At 40.7% G+C, this 16,813-nt stretch overlaps 1 protein-coding gene across 1 annotated transcript in view; it reads right to left on the bottom strand.

The window, feature by feature from the left end:
• ZNF532 (zinc finger protein 532) overlaps nt 1–14,167 on the bottom strand; it is a 93,170-nt gene extending 79,003 nt beyond the window's left edge. The window contains exon 1 of the mRNA XM_067545466.1: nt 14,058–14,167. The gene's annotated coding sequence lies outside the window, so the exon portion shown is untranslated. The remainder of the gene's footprint in view (nt 1–14,057) is intronic.
• Between the last annotated feature and the right edge of the window lie 2,646 nt (nt 14,168–16,813).

The raw sequence follows: 16,813 nt of genomic DNA, 5'->3' as shown, positions 1-16,813 counted from the left end.
CTCAGAGTGGTGGCTTTATTATGCCAATGGGAGAGCTCTCTCCCATTGGCAGAGAGTGCAGTGCAACTGCACACTGTAGCACTTCTACTGTAGACTAGCCCTAAGACTTTGAATAGGAAACCATCACAAGCAATGACAAACAATCGAAAATCACTTAAAGTTCAAGAGAAAGTTTACAAGACAGGGGTTCACCCTGTCTGTGTATAGAAACAAAAGGCTGTTTTCAGTAGAACAGGAGAAACACACTATATCCATTCATTGAGGAAACTCCTTGTGAAGCAGGGGTGTTTTCATGAACATTTGGATTCTGGTTCTTGAGAAACCAGCCAGCTCTGCAACAGACTGAACTTTGGGGGGAAATCTATTTTATAAGATGGCAAAGGTAACTATTAGTAAGTGTAGCCCCCAGTTCACATTTTTTTATTTTGTTTTATATTGTAACCATTTATTTCCACCACTCTCTCTTGTTTCTAATTAAATCTTTATTCTTCCTTAGATAAACCTACTTTTGTTATATTATAAGTGCTCACAAGTGCTCTGTGGTTTACAGGAGTGGTGGTTTAAAGTAAAAATGGTAAACACTGCACCTTTGGGTGCACAGAAAAGGGAATGTCTGTGCATAGCCAGTGTCAGGGGTTGAATATCACAGAGGAATGATTGAAAGAGATTTAGGAATTGGGTGCACCTATCGTTAATCTGCAAGATGAAGATTATTCATAACACAGACATTGACAGTCGTTCCAGTCTACAGACTATTGGGGCCATTGCTTCTTATGCTTTATGGACATGTTGCCAGAATGCCGCAAGATGTTCCGGTGAAAGCTGTTCTCTAGGTTGCTTGTAACATCTGGGATAAAATTCCACCAACCGAGGGGTGCAAGCCGCCCAGAGGCAGACCTTCCCATTATATGGGTGCATCAAGTCTTCTGGACTCTTGGCCCATCAAGCGCCGGCAGCTGCACAGGAACGAACCAAATGGCAAACAATTGCTATGGCCAACCATTCAGCTAAGCATTGAAGAAGATGAAGATAAGGCTAGCATAGTCCAGCAGAGATGGCTTGAGTGGTTGAAAGGCTGCTGGTGTCAGGGAGCTGACAACAAGCTACTCCAAGAAAGATTTCCTCCCACTAGAGACAGGGCACAACAAGCCAGTGGGTAAAAAGGTGACTCACAGTCCTGGGTGCCCCAAGAACCATCACAACCCTCCTCTATGAATCTAACCACAGTACACAATCTCTCAATCCCTCTACTGGCTCCCTCTTTTCTGCTCCATCAAGTTTAACTACCTTGTCCTCACCTTCCAGGCCCTACACAGCTCTGCCAATACCTACATTGTCACCCTATCTCCTTATTCAAACACCTCCACAAACTGAACATCTTTTTCAATTCCCACAAAAAGTGAGTCTATGATTATTATTGGGGGGGACTTGAGTCTTTCAAAATGTGTATATGCCAACACATCATTTTTTTTAAAAGGCAAACTTATGACTCTTACTTTTATCCTTTCTCACCCGTTTCTCTCCTTAACAGTTGTTGCCCAAATTCATATTATGTCTAGAACTAGACTGTTAATTATTTAGGGCAGAGACAATATCTCTCTATTTGATCTGTAAAGCAACCCAGTACCAGTTTGAGTGCTGTAAAAATAATAAATATTACTAGTGTGCAGGGAGCTTATCAGCAAAATTGGGAAATTTCCCAGCATAGCTATACTTAATGTGTTGTTGAAGTATAAATATACAAGTATAAGTACCCATGTGGACATTCTATTCCAGTATAAATTCACTCTTATAGTGTCCCCACAGAGAATTATACCAACGTACCTACAACAGAGTAATTATTCCCATGTAGCTATGTCAAGAAATTTCACCACAGACATGCCCTGTCTCCCGCTTAGAACAACAACAGATATCAGTTCTTAGCACCAGCCTACATAAAAGCAAATTTGTTCGTAATGATATCTGATCAATAGTTCTGATGATCTGCTATTAAAGCTGAATATGCCAAGGCAAACAAAAGCAGTAAGCTAGTTTTCATGAGCTATCAATTAGCGTAACTTCTCCAGGAAATAAGAGTAACCAGAACCCAAATTGTGATTCAGCATGGTTTGAAATATTCAGAAAGCAACTAGGATATGGTAGAGGCCACTTTAACCTCAATCAGTAATGCTTCTCATCCCCAATTAACACACAAGCCCTTTCTGGCTTATCAAAAATCCCACAATTCGTTACTGTGGGACTGCCAGAAGAACACTGCTTCAGAAATGCAACTGTTACAATAAGCAAGCTTTTGGCTCTCTTTCCTAATAAAAGTTATTTTCCCTACTCATAGTACCGATAAGGTGATGAAATTTTAGTGGGTTGCAGCCCACAAAAGCTTATGCCCACAGAAATTTTGTTAGTCTTTAAGGTGCTACAGGACTCTCGTTTTTTCTTAATATCTTTGTTGAAGTGCTAGTGTTTCTCAGCTTCAGACAAATTTGCACCAAGCAACAGAACCTAGCATAATTCAATATAATAAACAATTAAACTTAAAAATCAAAAACCAAAAAAGTAAGTTTCTCTCTATGTATGCATGAATTGCAATGAGTTTAAAAAAAAAGTTGTTTTTCTTTAGAAAACAGAAATCTCAATAAGGAGACTCCTAGCAAATTCTTCCAAATATTAAAACTTTTGAATTAACGCTCACTGCAAAGGAAATCATGAATTACATTTACAAACTGCAAACTATACAAAAGTTGATTATTGCCTAATAAAGTTTATTTATTATTGTTTATTATTCCACCCAAAATATATTTGTTAAGGATGTTCAGTTACATTTCCTGAATCACTAAAAATCAAAACCATCACCAGTTAAGACAAAATTAATATTCAGACCTATCTCAAGTCACATGCTTCACTGTCTAATCATCATAATACTCAAGTGCACTCTTAGCCTCTTTAGCACCACAGCAAACTTCCTAGCATTTCTAAAATACTATCACCCACAAGGAATATATTGAATTCCTTAACACTCATATGCACAACCTTAACTCTGACCTCAAGATTAAGATGTTACATCAACAGACAAATTACATAGTTTTACTGTAAAACTATTTTGATCTCAAAAAAATTAGGAGGTCAGAGTTAGAAAAATACAGACATGACTACAATATGCACAAAAATATGTATCTGGGAGTAGACAGCACAAATGGGCGTATTCTAGCAGCTTTTCCCCTCTTGAGACAAGAACCCAGTATGAGCTCAGGTCCCAAACAAAAATAACTCTGGGGATATTCCATACCCTTGTTTGTTTCTATCACAAAAGTAGTGCACAACTGGAGGTCTGTGTTGAAGCAAGACCAAGACTGGCTATAAGACTCATGGCTGAAGTGCAGTAAGGAAGCTGCAATGCTAGACCAGGCTAATCGTATTTTTTTCTCAAAAATGAGCACAAATTTCAGCCACCTCTTTTTAAAATCTACTTAAGAACAAACTACATGGGTGTACATTCAGAAATTTCACTAAGAGAAGTCCTGGAAGGAGAGGAAAGAGGCGTATAAACAAATTTCTGGGATACTATTTAAATACCACTTTGCTGTGACAATTGCAGTACACGTTTGCTTTAGTTAAATGATTTTTATGCTAGTTTCATGATTCAGGTTACTGAACGCAAATTAAGGTGATAATAGAAGAAAAAAATTGAAATTTCAACCTTCATCATCCATTAACAATATAATATATTATAGTCTGGGAGCATGTGTAATTCCATGGGCAAATTAATGATTAAAAAAAGGAAGGACTCATTTGATTCCTAAAAATATACAGTATCATAATTTCAGTCATGTCACCCTCTGTAGTGTGGCAGGAGTGACTTCGTGGCCTCCCCCCACTCAGCTCCCAGATTCAAGTCCTCTGGTTGGTGGAAATGTTGGTAATACAATGTCATTGGAAATGAGTAAGGTCAGGTATCATTCAAAAGTCCTTTCTCCCATGAACACTATGGCACCAAACATGGCAAACTTAGAATGATTATGTACGTACATATTTGAGAAAATGTGGGGGGGGTTTAAAATTAATTTTTTTAATTATACTATAACAAAGGCATGTCAAACTTTCAGCCGCCATGAAAAGTTACAATGTGGTTTTCAACTGACAGTACAGTTATCAGTTAATGCTCAGAGCATGATACCCTGTTTTTTTTTTTTAACGTTACAGATTACTGTAAATGGAAGTAGAGCTTCAAGTTGATTTGCCATCATTAGCAAAAAAGAAATGGTTCAATGGAACTGATTATTAGCTCTGTTTATTATGACAAAAGAGTTGCAATGAGACACCGGTTAAGACAGCAGCCAACCAGCCGGCCAGAAATTACTGGAATCCACCTGCAAATAGCATACATATAGTTACATAACGTACATTATACAATTAATTATAATCACAAAGTAATTGGTTACAAAATCCTTGTTTTAACTTTGGCCTTGATTAATTTTAGGCATCAATGGGGAGATGAAGAGTACCAACTAGTATCAGAATCTTTGGAGAATACCACTGCGGTGGACCTGGTTAAACACAACACTTGACTGCAATTTACATGCTACATGTGCGCACAAACTGAATTTGGTAAAGATGGAGAGGAAGTATATAGAGCGTCAGGAAAAAGTTGAACATGCTGGGGAAAGCACCAGCTGTAGGAGAGACTCATCTTATACTAGAGGTCCCATGGCATGTGTTTCGAGAAGAACATCCGCTTCTTCGGCAGTAAGCCAAAAGCCCAAAAGGCATTCATTAAACATTGTTTCAACATGACACAGGTGAGAAACTGTATGAAGCAGTCACTCTTAGCAAGACTGTTGCATGGAAAATAAAGTGGGTGCATTGACCCAAAGGAGTCCACGCATAGGACAGTGTGTATCACATCACATGCTACAAGAAGAATGTATGTAATGTGTGGTGTCAAAAGGTAACATCAACAGAAACAATTACTAATTTTACTAATGCAAACTGTGCGACTCAGCTGGAGTTCATAAAATGCCACACAGAGGCTGTAATGGATGGGAAAGTGGTGATGATGGCCGATGTAGAGGCTAAGTACAAAGAAATATGTGCTTTGAACTGGACTGAAGAGGAACAAATGCTTAACTGAAAAGCTCTTAAAGCACTTATTGAAGATGAACTGTGGGATATGGATGTAGTTTTAGCAATCCTATCCACAGAAATGAATCACAATGCTTATCCTTAAAAGCTGCAAAAGACTTGGTGCTATCAAAAGCGGAAGAAAGTGCTGATGTCAACAGTTATATACACACACTGTTTGCAGCTGCTAAATTTTTATGGAAAAGCATTTTGTCCTGCAATATGTGGGAGTTTCAGGGATCCATGACTGATTCCAAACCTCAAAAAATACTACCGCATGACCTGTAATTCTTCTTTAAGAGTACATCAGTGGTTGCAGTGATTTCAGCACCAACAGGTATGCCATTTTGTATATGCAGCTTTGCGATGAGGGCTTGAGTGAAAGGCTGATTTCCATAACAACTGCATGTCATAGGTGCATAATCTACCACTACAAGTGCTGTTGAAAAGACCAAATTATTTTACTGGAAAGCATTTGATTCAGCCTCCAAAGATTCTCTCTTCACTCTGAACCTGCTCAGAATCACTAAGACATTCACTGATGAGATCATAAATACAATGGAGATGTTCATATGCAGAGTTCACCATTTGAAGACCAACATTACAACACTTGCAGAGCCATGTTGGTGGATGTTTTCCAAGAAGCAGACAAAAAAAAAAAAAGAACAATTGCCACCAGCAAGGGGAGCATTTATACCTGCTATTAAGACAGCAAATCATCAAGCAATGGAATAGCTCCAGGATGATCAAGCGCATCCAAAACTACCCTCTCCTATCAGGCATGGTTGTGTCTTGAAGGATGGACTGATCACTTATGTGCAAAATACAATGTGCTTACTAATCCTTAAATTAATCAACTGGTTGTGTGCAAATACCAGATGCTCACCACCCTGCTAATGTTTGGCCAGACGCCTGCCTTGTACAGAAATATACGAGTGCGACACAGACAAGGATCAGTGTGACATGTCCAGCAATGGTGCCCTAGATGTAGACTGCAACTGAAGTTGACTTTGATGAATAAATGTTTTCAGTCCAAGGCTAACTTCCCTAGGATTAACTAAAATCGGTGGGTTGTTTTGTTTTGTTTTTTTAATGGAAGCAATGCATCCTTGTGTTAAATTATATAAAAATCAACTTTTTAACCAATATTTTCTCAACTATATAGCTACATAATTGTTCTAAGTTTGTCATGTTTGGTACAAATATGTTCACTGGAGAAATGGCTTTTGAATAATACCCCACTCGACTCATTTCTCACACTGTATTGTCAAAATTTCCACCAACTGGAGACATGGAGCTGGGAGCCAGAGGAGGTAGCAAGTCCCTCCTGCCACACTGCAGAGGGTAACATCACTGAAATTACGATTTTGTAGAGTTTTACAAATAATATGGAACCTCCCTTACCTTTCTATTACTAATCTGCCCATGGAATGAGATTTGGCTAGATTGTGCTCCCAGACTATTATTATTTGGCACTGTAAACTATAGCCAACACTAAAAGCCAATTATAAGGTATACATATGATCAGATAAAAATTGCTTTAACAAAAATTTAATACTCTCTCTTTTTAACTCATTTCTATATTAGCCTATTTCTGAAGTACAGCAGAACCTTGTTAATCCACAATAATACATGGGAGACTGTCAATTACTGACACTTCGTGAATTAGCAAATACTGTAAGCAAACAATTCTAAGCTAAAGCATCACAAAATGTATTTTGCTGATTTTGACAACTGTAGTTTGATTTTAACTATTTATAATACTTTATAGTGTACTGTGGTATATTTTGTAAAAATAATGAAGTCTTGAGCTCAAGTAATGTGTCATTTTAAGAAAACATCTTAAGAATGAAAGCATCTTAAGTCTGTAGTGGGAATGGTGAAGCCACGGAGACCCCAGACACATACAGATATGCATGCCATAGAGAATATATCCACAGTGTATTTCTTTAACTTGGCAGAGAGAACAGCCAAGGGTGTAGGTCTATGCATAATGCACTTCCACTGGGACACACAAATAATATGGGTACTTCAGGAGGCATTGGGATCTGCATCCATTTTCTTATATAGGGTGCCATAGCAGCTCCAGCCTGGCTGATCAGCCTTATGTTTACCTGAAAAATCAGTATTACGTTACCCTAGGTTTCTGTAATTCCAACAGGCAAAGCTCTTTTAATCAGCTTTTGCTCATGGGTTCAGGTTTTGGGCCTTAAGAATACAAAACATTCGTACAGGATTCTGCTGTGAAATCTTTATGAAGAGGTATGACAAGCGCACTATTTGTGTGTGCACCTTAGCCAAGTTTTACAGTTAGGGATTACCAAGTACTGTCAAGCCAACAATAGTCCATTACCACAAAACAATGTTTTGTTTTGATCTCTAAAGAGAACTTCAGTACTTTGCCCTTAGCTGTTATAAGCACAGGAAATTGTTGGCTATCAGTTGGCCATTGTTGGTTTGTTTTTAAATGATGAGTATTATATCTTGGAATTGTTTAATGTCTGATTTGTTCAAATGTTAGTTTCTGTTTTTACAATTGTTATAATTAGGATAATAAAGCCTTCATATTTAAAAAAAAAATCAAAATACACACTGATATTTTCTATTTAAATAAAATCACTTGTGGTTTATGATTCCTTGAATCTGAATTCTATTTCCTCCTCCAATCATCAATTGTCTACAAGGTGGGTTATTACTGTAGGATTAACTTCTTGGTTGGGGGGGGGAGGGTGGGGAGGAATGAAAGGAGAAGGAAGGGAATTCTCTGGAGTTTCTGCTGGAGTTCTTACTCCTAAAGGTCTCCTTCCCGAGCTGTAGGGTTTTTTTGTTGTTTCTGGATTGTGGTTTTTTGTCGTTTGTTTTTACTTTTTATTAAGGCAAAGTTACAATAAAACAGTAACATGGTACATCGTACATGTTCAGGATCAGGTTAATATTCAAAGAACCTGGCCAAATATTCTGGCTTGCCAGCTGGCAAGCACTCCTCCTTTGGGCACATTAGAGAGGCTGACCAAATTTCTAAATACGCATCCCTCTTTTTGGCACTTCTCTTGTGTACGTACTTGGTGTGCTCTTGTCTCATTTTTCTGGTCAAAAAGAAGCAGATGCAGTTTTTCAAGGTTTGTTATTGCCAATCTTTGGTTGGCAGCAAGAGGGAAGACTTTTCACTAATATAATAATAATAAGTAGCATATACCAGTAGATCTCACTTTACAAAGGAGGTCAGTATCATTATCCCCATTTCGCAGATGGAGAAACAGAGACACTGAAACAGGAAGTGACTTGCCCAAAGTCACTCAGCAGGCCTGTGGCAAAGACAGGAACAGAATTTAGGTATCCTAACTCCCTGTCCAGTACACTATCCTCTTGAGGCCATGGCAAGGCACTGCTTTCCCTCCACCCTTTGAAGCTGGGCAGACCACATCTACAGTAAAACACTGGGAGAAGGTGACAGACATAAAACTGCCTGTATTTTGCTAAAATTGGATTAAATAAGTTATGTCAAGTTTTAGGTCTATCAGCCTCCATGGTTTCTCTTTAAACTGAAGACAATCCCCAAAACCATCTAAATCTCAAAAACTTCTCTTTTTGTATGCTGTTTTGAAAGATCTTTATTCCATTTATTTCCTCCACTCAGACTAACAGTCTTCTGCAAAATGGATGGCAGTTCTTGGTCAAAAGCAGCATGAAGCAACTGCAGGGAATCTCAGTGAGAGCACTCCAAATCAGGCAAGGCCTGTCTGCGCAACACCAGCAAAGAAAACAGGCCCTGAAAACATTAGGGTCAATATTTTCACATTCAGTTCCAGGAATCACTATGCATATGTATGTTCTATCTTACAATCATATTTCCAAGAAACAGAAACCAAGCTGTTTCATTCAGAGGACCTGGGAACCTGATAAATCATTATCCCTCTGTTCAAGATCAAATACCCGAGACAAGCCTCAATCCAAGATGAGCTCATGATTACTGCTACAGAGGACCAACCCTCTAACATTAAGCAGCATTTTCAGATGAAAAGGCTGGCCTATGTGCAAAGAAACGAAATCCCCTTATTAAACTAAACTCACCCGAAGTACCATATGAACCAGCCTCTATTCAGGTTCTCATATTAAAGTATAAACTTCCTCACAAATGTAAAATGTAAGTAAGACACCCACCACCCAAAAAAAAAAAAAAAAGCATAATGCAGAACTAGTTCCAAAATCCAAATAAAACAGATACACTGAGTTTTGTGACAATTCAAATACCTACTGTTTCAAAATAGCTTACAATTCTGGTGGGAAGAAAATGAAATGAAAGATGCTCTCAGGTAACCATATGAATTTTAGCTGACAATTGGAAAAGAGCATGCATCATCATCAGCAATAAATACTATTCCTATCATGAAACATGGATTCATGTTTGCAGCATAATTCTGCTGCAGACGTCTATAGACAAATATAGAACCTCTGCACTCAGAAATTATATAAACTATTAAAAAATCATAGCACAGTGATTTGTTAGGCATTTTGCTCCACCATGCAAGCTAATCATTACCCTATCAAATTTGAGAAACACAATACATTATACCTACTTTAAAAACTATACAAAATATTTTCAGGCTAAACATTTAACATGCTACTTTCATTGTATCACAATTCACTTCCAAAATACCTTATGTAATCTACTGCAGTCAGAAATAAAAAGGTTCCTTTATATTTGTCACTCTTTGATATAGACACCCTGCCTATCATCAGCCATCAGACAACTTACCTAATCCAAAAATTCTCAAGGCTTTTAAAACTGTCTACTTTATTCTGCTGAACACAAAGAAAAAAAAACTCATATCACCCTAGAATAAAATAGACTTTCAATATTTTTCCTCCACATTTTTCTTGACTGTAGATTTATAAAACCAGCTTACAGCCAGGTTAGATTTGTGAAAATCATACTGGATAAGATTCGAGAGTTGCTGATTTCCTGTTTTAGAAAGTAACAGTTCTAACAACAGAATCCCCAAGGCAAAATGTTTAGTGTTCCAGTGTGTAAGCTCTAACAGCCTTTGTTCTTCCCTTTGCTATATTCATTACTCCTTTCTTCTCTCTCCCCCTCTTCCTCTCTCTGAAGCCTCCAGCTTTCAGTATAAGATGCAAATGCCAGTTGAAATCTAAGTACACATTTATTTTTTAGATGAGAAAAAAATCCTATCCATTATCCATTGCTGTGAAGCTTTGGTTAAAAGCAGTCATCCCTTAGCAGCTGATGCACACTGCCCATCCGGTTTCCTATTCTTATTTCATAACTGCTCAATATTATAATTTATGCCACTAATAATCCACTGGAATACTTTCAAACTTCTAAAATATATCCTTCCATTTGGCTGCAAAATCCTCTCAGCGTAATAGAGTTTAACAAACAATCAACTTGCTATATTTTTATATATATTATACACCTATATACAAAACATATAAAATACCGGCATTACATTAAAGTCTTTCATTCAGAAATAGTAAACAGCCTATCTAGATTTGGCCAGGCAATCAACTTATAAATAATTAGATGGAAAATTCTAAATGTGTAACACTGTACTGCAATGCAGAATAGTTCACTGCCATGTGGTCCACAATTTATGATTGTCACTCAGAGGCCTATTCTGTATGACTGAATAGTGGAAAAAACCTCATCTGTGAGATAAATAAATGAAGATATTGCATTTAGCCTGGGTATCAGTAAGTCTTTACAAACAATAGCTTTAATCCCATTAAACTTGGATAAGGTTAATAGTATTTCTTCACCTACATTTAAACCATTTTTTCACCACCAATGTGCCAAGTGTGTAATCAGGAGTCAAATTTAGTTTTTGTATACATGTACCTTCATGCTGTTGTTATATTCATACTCAAAATACCATATCTCACCTTGTGAACCTTGACCTTTGAAAGATTTTTTTTTTAGCCAATGCTCAGTTATTGTCACAGATGCATTACCTCTGCAAATATGAAAGGGTTAAAGGCAGCCCCAATCAATAGGCCTACAAGAAAAAAAAAAGAATATGCCTTACAGCATCTTTGCAATGCTTTTATGCACAATTCTACAACAATATTGTTTTCTTTGGCCTTTAAGAAAGACACAGCACCCCCCCTTAACATCTTCTAATGAAGAAAACCATAAGACAACACCCTGTAAATAAATCAGCATGCAAAGCAGCATTCTTCAGTCACAAATATAACTACAATTACATATCATTCAATCAATTTTTATTTAGTTTAACCAGTGTCCCACCCTTGCAATGCAAAAATATTTTAATAAGGGTCATAAATCTCAGCTCTTGCCCATTCTTTACATAAAAAGGAATGAAAAGCTAAAGTAATCTCAGTTACTGCAAATATGTAAATTTATATACAGAATCCTTTATGACTACATTAGCCACATACCAGTGCTGTGTGTCTAAAGTGTGCATTCACATACTGTTTTGGGATGGTATCTTTCTGCAAGCTCCTCTGCTTTTGGCTGCCATGAAGGGAGGAAGCTATCCCACTGTAGTAGCTCAGTGACTGCATTGTGTTCAGGAGCTGATCTGCCTCAAACCAGTTTCAGCCGGTTCTGGTCACCCTACATAAAAAGCTATGGCAACCCTCGCTGAGTTGCCAACAAGTCCCTGAAAATCGCAGGGTCTCTTTTCTTCTTTGGGTGTGGGGGTGATTTCAATTATGCTCCCCCATTTCAATCATGTCCCCCCCACATACAAACATCCTTATACCCCTACCCCAACTCCAACCCACAAACATTCCCTTCCTCTCCTCCCCCACTTACCTCCCACAACCTGGCTGAAAGCTGTGCCTGTGTGTCTGTAGCTAACAAAGAGACTGCAATAAAAATCCTCATAGGATCTCTTGCTGCACAAGGCAGACTCGGCCGCAGCACTGGGGTGACTGCTAACCAAGGTCCTCTCTGTCTCCACTCCCTACAGAATAGGGTGGCTGCCGATTAACGTCATATCTGCCCCCTCATGCCTGCAGCTCTGGGGTGGCCGCTAACCAAGGTCTTCTCCTTCCCATCCGCCCACCTCTTCATGGTATTTGGGGTAATGCTAACAAGTGTTTTCTGCCCTCCACACAGCATTGGCTACAAAACTTTTCTTCCACCCCACCCCAAAAATCCACTTCCACAAGCAATCTATTCTTTGTCCCCACATCCCTCCCAACAGTACTGTGGTGGCTTCTTTGCCTCTCAACCCTCTTTAGGGCACTGGTTGAAAAGAGTTGTTAACCAAGGGGTAGGAAGAGGACACTGCTAACCGAAATTTATTCATCTCTCAACCCCATCACCAAATGTGACTCTGTCCTGATCAAGGTCTTCTCAACCCACTCAACTGCCCAAAAGTCTGAAGTGACTCCTCATCAAGGCCTTTTCTGCACCTACCCCTCACCACTGGGGTAATTCCTAACCAAGTTTCCCTCTTCCTCCTCAATCATCCAATCTAGGCCCTCTCTTCCTCAACACACACACTTGAGGGTGGCTCCAAATCAAGACCTTCTATGCCCCCACTTCTATGCCCCCCGTCATGTCCTGTCCACCCTCTCTTGTAACAGTGTTTTCTATGCCCTGTCACCGTGTCCTCAGGGAGGTGGCTCCTCAACAAGATTTTCTCTGCACCACTCCAACCAATGCCCCCATTGATAGAACTTCTAATCAGTTTCTTCCATCTCCCCTTAAAGAAGTAGCTCCTGACAAACCTGTGATCCTCACCCCATCTCCTCTCCACACAGAAGCAGTTCCTAACCACAGTCTTCTCTACCATCCCTCACCTCACCCTCATCTCCTCCCCACTCTGGGGCCGCTCCTAACCACAGTCTTTTCCGCTTCATTCACCCTCTATCCTCTCTGGGGCAGATCAAAACCACAATCTTCTCTACATCCTTCACTCCCATCACTGCTCACCCCCACACTGTAATTTATGCACTGGGGCAGCTCCTAACAACAGTCTTCTCCACATCTGTCACTCCCTTCACCTCTATTCACTGGGAGACTCTTAATCAGAGTCTTCTCCGCACCCCTCACCTCCATCCCCTCCCCACACTGGGGAGCGCCTAACCAGCCTCCTCTGACCCCCGCACCCCCATTCCCTCCCCAGACTGGGGGGCTCCTAACCACAGTCTCCTCTGCACCTGTGACCCCATACCCTCCCCACAGTGGGGGTCTTCCAATCATGGTCTCCTCCCCACACCGGGGGGCTCCCAATCACAGTTTCCTCCACACCTGCGGCCCCTGTCCCCTCACCACACTGCCAGGCTCCCAACCGCAGTCTCCTCTGCACCCAGGGCCCCTTCCCGGGATGACTCCTAACTAAAGTGCCTACGTGCTCCAGCAGAAAATTAAAGCCCCTTCCTGCTCAGGGGATAGTGGAGACCTGGTTGGGGGCTGGACAAGTTCAGGCTCCCACCCAGCCCACCCCACAGGGTGCTGGGGGCCGCAGGGGCCTTGACTGTGTGGAGAGGGCGCTCCCCAGGGAGGCCGAGGTGCCGACGCCTTAACCCCCTCAGCAGCTGGGACTGGGAGGCAGAGGAGCCGTTAACCACCCCCTGGCTGCCGAGCATCACTTCGGAGGACACTGGGGCTGTCAAGCGCTGCCTGGCAGCAGCTGTGCCGCCCGTGTGACCTCTCGGCCCGGCCTGCGCGCTGGCGCCGGCTGCCCAGTGCCTCCCCATTACGGAGCGGTGCCCGGATTCCCCCCCCGCCAGCGGCCTCCCTCCAGAGCGCGGCCTGGAGCCCCCTGGGCGGCGGCGGCGGCAGCGGCAGCGGCGAGAGCCGGGCCTGAGGAGAGCCGCGCGGCTGCCGCGCTCCAGGCCGCTCTGCCACCGCCCAGCGGGGCCTAGCGCGCGTGGGAGCAGCAGCAGCCAGGCCCTGGGGAGAAAGCGAACCCGCTGCATGCACACGCCGCACCCCCATGCAAACAGACCTGCTGCTGCCCTGCAGGGCCAGCGACCCGCACCCGGGGGGGCTGCTCCTGTAAGGGGGGGGCCTCGGGCAGACAGGGCCCAGGGCTCTCTCACTGCCACTGCAGCCTGCAGAGAGGCCTGGGTAAAAGATGGTTGAACATAATGGCAGGGAGAGAGACTCTTGCTGGGACCGGAGGAAAAGGTGGGGGTGGGGGGGTGCCTCTGTGGCTGGTCGAGCCGGGGGGAGAGCTCTCCCGTGTGATCCGATTTTAAGCTTCTCCCTTGCGTGGGAAGGAGGTGGGGGGGCTTTCAGACTAAGAGGTGCATTTGGAGCGATTCCTTTGAGAATCAGGGACTGCTGGGGGGAGAGGGAGCAGAGACACAGAGAGGGCGAAGGAGTTAAAAGCCAACCATACATGTCTAAATCGCAGACAAGGGGAGCTTTCAAGTGCACTGGTGGCTTAACGGGGGATCTGTCATTTCGGGGGGAGGGGGGAGTTTTGTTTTTTTTAAAAATGCTTCATGTTCTTTAGGAACCAGATTGAGCAGGCCCAGACAAAGGGTTTATAATTTTAGAGAGAGAGAGAGGTTACCAGCTGGGATTCATTTCTCCCCCCTCCCCCACCATTGAAGAATGAAAATGATGTTGGCTAAAATACCAATTATACTAATATTAATTTGGAAAATAAATTAGCAGGGAGACAAGCAGGATCTGATTTTTTTCTTAATGATCACACGATTTTTTACAGCTGGAAACATTGACTTTAAACCCCACTGACTTCAATAGGAAATGGGAGGGAGCATGTTTCCTCCTTTCATAATCTTTTCTGTTTTATTCCATCTTTACCTATGTTAAAAAGCCTCCACTCTCAGAGAGGAGTCTGCTAGTTGTTACAGGAATCAGATCTGGGTTTTGTTTTCACTTCTTCCACTGACTTGCTATAACCACAAGCAAATAGAAAACTTCTCTATGCTACAGTTTCACCACTACCTGTAAAATGGGGGCAATATTTCCTTAGGGGGCACTGTACAGTTTGTGAAGGTATTTGACACTCGTGGACGGAAGATGCTATGGAAAAATAAAGAATAATTATTTGCTGTAAGGTGGGAGAAACGGCTTATTTTTTCTGACTCCTGCACTAATCAATTCACACCCTAAACACGAGATTTGATCAGCTTTATTGTGGCATGCATAAGGGGACATTGGCAGGTTGAAATTATATATTTTAAAATAAGATGCCTTATCTATTTTATCAGTATCACTGTAGATTAATACATCAGCTGGAATTTAAAATATCTGCACATGCTTTTTAATCTTATTGCTGATCATTTAATATTATTGCATTTCATTTACTGTGGACCCTGGACAATGAAAACAGTTAGTTTCACTTTTGTTTCTTGGCAGTTTCACTTTCTGCCTTACACTAACTATGGGCATTGAGTTTAAGATTGTAGGAGACTGTTTAAATCCAACCTAAGGGCTGGTTCATAGGAACTAGTGCTTACAATCTTCAGTAGAATTTTAAATGTTAGCTTTTGTAAATCTCTTGGCTTTTTAAATTTTTTTTTAAAGAAACCCTATAATTTTGTCCTACATTGACTTCAGTGTCCCCTAACTACAAATATTATTGATCATAAAATAATCCATTATAGTTTGACTGATCTCTTGTGGCATGAGTTCTACGAGCTGACTAGAAGCTGCATGTAGAAATAGCCTTTTGTTCATTGTAAAGCTGCCTGCCATTAATTTCATTGTTTGATCCTTTTTTCTCCAATAATGGGACAGCATACTGTACAAGCATACAGTATTAGTCTCTGAAACTTTACATATAAATGACTAATAGCATCTCAGGATTACTACATTTGAAATAGGTGTTATTATTTGACTGTACATACTTTAGCATGAACTTTTTTTTTTTTTGCAAATATAGAAACATTTGTCATATGCACATTTGATAATGAATGTTACAGTTACATTCCACATAAGATTGTTGAAAACATAGCTGCAATAAGCACTACTGAATAATTATTGAGATACAATCTTATGGACGGTTGCTTTTATTAGAAGATTTGTTTACAAGAGCCCCAGTTCTGTTATTTGGAACATGTTATCCACCCACGTTTGAGTTTGCAGGATCAAGACCTTAACCAAGATGATAAATGATTAGCTCAATACAGTAATTACAGGCATAATACTGATCCAATGTGAATTTGGCCCTTTTTAAAGTATTCAAATGAATTTGGTAAATAATATTTAAGAATAAACTAATTTGTGTTCTAAAGGACTTGTTTTAGTATTTAACCTAAGGATTCCGTCAGCTAACTCTGCACAGGCACAGGACTCTGCCTGTATTGAACCAGTTTCAGAATCAGGTCCTGATGTTTATAACATTCTATTATCTTCCTGATAAACAGTACAGCTTATTTTTTCCTGATGGGTTTTAACTTTAAATCAAAATTAAAACTAGTTTCTGTTCTCTTATAATGGACTCCCATATGCTGCTTGTATCCTAAGATAAGCAAGGTGATAGCTGCAAACAATATACCTAGAAATATTAATATTTAAAATAATAGAATCGAAGATTAGGGTTGGAAGGAACCTCAGGAGGTCATCTACTCCAACCCCCTGCTCAAAGCAGGACCTACCCCAGCTAAATCATCCCAACCAGGGATTTGTCAAAAACCTCTAAGGTCTTTATTAAAAACCTCTAAGGATGGAGATTCCACCACCTCCCTAGATAACCCATTACAGTGCTTCACCATCCTCCTAGTGAAA

This window comes from Emydura macquarii, unplaced genomic scaffold (genome assembly GCF_026122565.2).
Source record: "Emydura macquarii macquarii isolate MOO-44397 ecotype Brisbane River unplaced genomic scaffold, CSIRO-AGI_Emac_v2 contig_1045, whole genome shotgun sequence".
Classification (NCBI taxonomy): Eukaryota; Metazoa; Chordata; order Testudines; family Chelidae; genus Emydura; species Emydura macquarii.
The sequence above is the reverse complement of the archived record's forward strand: the minus strand, read 5'-3'. Positions and strand labels throughout refer to the sequence as shown.